We start from the raw sequence: 3,051 nt of genomic DNA on the forward strand, positions 1-3,051 counted from the left end.
CCCTGTGGGGAAAATCTCTAGTTCTGAACTGGTGCGCTTCTAGTACATTTAGACCAAGTACTGGTTCGCGATAAATCTCTTTTGCATGCAAGCAAACTGGCGAATTTAACATGGCGATGTCCTAGGAAGTGTCAATTGCCGCCCGCTGCATCCCTTTTTCGATAGTTCCGAACTAGACCTAAATTCTATAGTTCCGAACCAGTTCTGAAATCGACAGCCGAAAGAAAAAAGTATCATGATTTTTCCATCTTTATGGTTCTTCCGTGTGTGTGATTTTAAGTTATTTTGGAAGAAATGTATTTTCAATTTGAAATTAAATTTGTTTGAATGATTGTAAGAAATGTGCGTTTACATACCTTTAGCTGTAGCTGAGTTTGCAGAGGTGCTCGCTGTTATTTCTTAGATTCCAGACGGTCCCAAGATGTTGAAATGTTAACAAAAAATTTTAGTTTTGTATTACCAAGCTATGAAACAGCATCTGCGAAGCGCAGAATAGAAGCGTATTTGAACGAAAAAGACGCCGAATACATATCTATGTAAAGTAAACAAGCCCCCCGCTGCATCCCTTATTCGATAGTTCCGAACTTGTTCTAAATTCGACAGATAAGATCTAGTTCGTTCTGCATCCCTTTTTCTATAGTTCCGAACCATTTCTAAATTCGTCACTTTAGATATCGATTTCTAGTGAAAAAAAACTGAAAAAAATTAGTATTTTAAAAGTACCACTTTTCGCCGATTTTGGACTGGTGGGGATCTAGTTTATATCGGACTAGTTCCTTTTTGGCGATAGAGACCTAGTACGGAACTAGAAATTTGATTCACTAGTCCGCGTTTTCCCTGCAGGGTAGCGATAAACCACAAGTAGGGAACTAGGGTAGATTGTAAGTGAATAAAGTTTAGTTCTGTATTAACATCAAGAGAAAAAAGTTATAATTTGCAAAGTTATACATAAATGTTCAAAATGAACAGAGAAAACGATTAAGCCATGTCTGTCTTTCCGTCCGTTCGTCCGTGTAAACGATAACTCGAGCATAAATTTAAATATCTCAACGAAATTTGGTATATGGCTTCCCTTCGTCCAAGGTAGGTTGGTCTTAAAAATGGGCGAAATCGGACTGTAACCACGCCCTCTTCCCATATACATAAAGGTATTTTCGAAAAATGCTAATACTGCGATGTTTCAGTAAATATTGGATCCAAATTGTTCAAAATTAGTATGTATATTAAAAAGTTTTTTTTATATATTATTTATTTTATACTTTTTAGTCTTGTCTGTATAAAATTTTGCAATAGATATCACAGCGTACGGTAGTGCGCGCGAGTGACGAAAGCAGCCTCAGTAGCATGCTGAAATGACTCGCTTATACTAATTAGAGGTTTACGCCGACAGGCTTTGCGGCGGCGGCGTGGTCAACGTCAAAAAGATTCGGCGGCGGCGGCGACGCCGGCGCGTCTGGAAACGCCGGCGCTACTTCTCATAAGGTAGATTTTAAAGAGCCATGAGGCTACTAATCTTATCATTTTAACTCGTCAGCGTTAGGCATTCGTCATGCCAATTATTCTATTATTATAATTCTATTTACTTCATTATTGAATTAGTTTTAAATTTAAATATTGTTACTTCCTACTTGAATTAAAATGCTGAGTGTCTGGCGCTAATTGATGGGCGAACAGAAGAAGGTCTGAGGTATATACATACATACACACACGGATCTCTATATTCTCTACAGATCCGTATGTACTATTTAAATTTAAAGAAAAAAAAATTGTTTAAAGTTTAGTTATTGGGGTAATTTATGCCGCTCTCAATAAATTTTTGCTTATAGATGGTTAAAACTTCCACTAAAATATGAAGCGCCAAATTTTTCTAAGGAGAACCGAATGTAATGAAAAATAATACTAATGTTTACCATAAAGAGGGAACTTTAACCCTGTGTAGAAAACATAGCGATGCGAGGGAGCAAAACCTTCCTGGGGTTTGACCACCACTAAGGAATGCTAACGTAATTTTCACACAGCCACCTAGTACTTGTATACGTATGTGGGACCCCAGAATAAAATAACTTACGAATGTAAATATTAGCAAAAAAGTGTTTGTTAAAAATATTAAAAAAATACATAGAAAAATTAACATGTCTTTGATTTATCTTCAATAATTGAGGAGTTAGATGCAAAGAGGCCGCTTCTATTAAAACTGCTTTCTGAGATATTGGAGCTAAAGTTTTTGATGTGTTATAAGTTTCTTGTTGTTGTAGTAGGTGTATAAAAAAGTAGTATTTTTGTAGTATAGAAAAGAATTGTCTACTGCGGAAAAAAATCGTTAGATTACCAGTATTCGACCCTAATTTAACTGTAATAAACGCTGTCGTCAAAATATATGTTACCTATGTTTTTTCTAAGTTATGCTATTTTGGAAAAAATAAAGGAGATCATACTCTTGTCCAGTGGCCCAAATTATGCAAAAAAACTAATTTAAAAATGTAATTTTCATTTCGTAAAATTGTGTTTTTATACAAGTAATATTTAGTTCCTTCAAACGATGTATTCAATGTACATACATCATGAAAATTTTGTACAAAATTCCTTAGGCGCCGAACGCCGCCGCCGCCGCCGCCGCGCCGATATTTTCGTAACTCGGCGGCGGCGCGTGAGGAATGACAAAAAACGGCGGCGGCGGCGGCGTGGCTCGGCGGCGTATACCTCTAATACTAATATACACGAGATTTGGAAGTTTTTATCCAGACGTCCAATCGACATGTTTGAGGTATCGTTGGAAAGGTCTTGTAGAGTGCGTCCAGAAAGTGTATTCAAGTTTCATAAACGATTATCGTAACGTTGCGAAATTCCGTCTACTGCTAGAAACACAAAATAAACAAGTAAGAAAGTCTAAGTTCGGGCGGAGCCGAACATTAAATACCCGGCGCAAGTATTAAATATATGTTTTCCACCTTTCCGAAAGCTACCGCTACATGATAAGCCTGGGGTGTATACATTTTAAGTTATAATACCCTTGTGCACAAGTGCGCTCGGGTATAAAAACAGAACTTTTGC

This window comes from Rhagoletis zephyria, unplaced genomic scaffold, assembly GCF_001687245.7.
Source record: "Rhagoletis zephyria isolate East Lansing unplaced genomic scaffold, Rhagoletis_zephyria_1.1 Rzeph_scaffold_00608, whole genome shotgun sequence".
NCBI lineage: Eukaryota > Metazoa > Arthropoda > Insecta > Diptera > Tephritidae > Rhagoletis > Rhagoletis zephyria.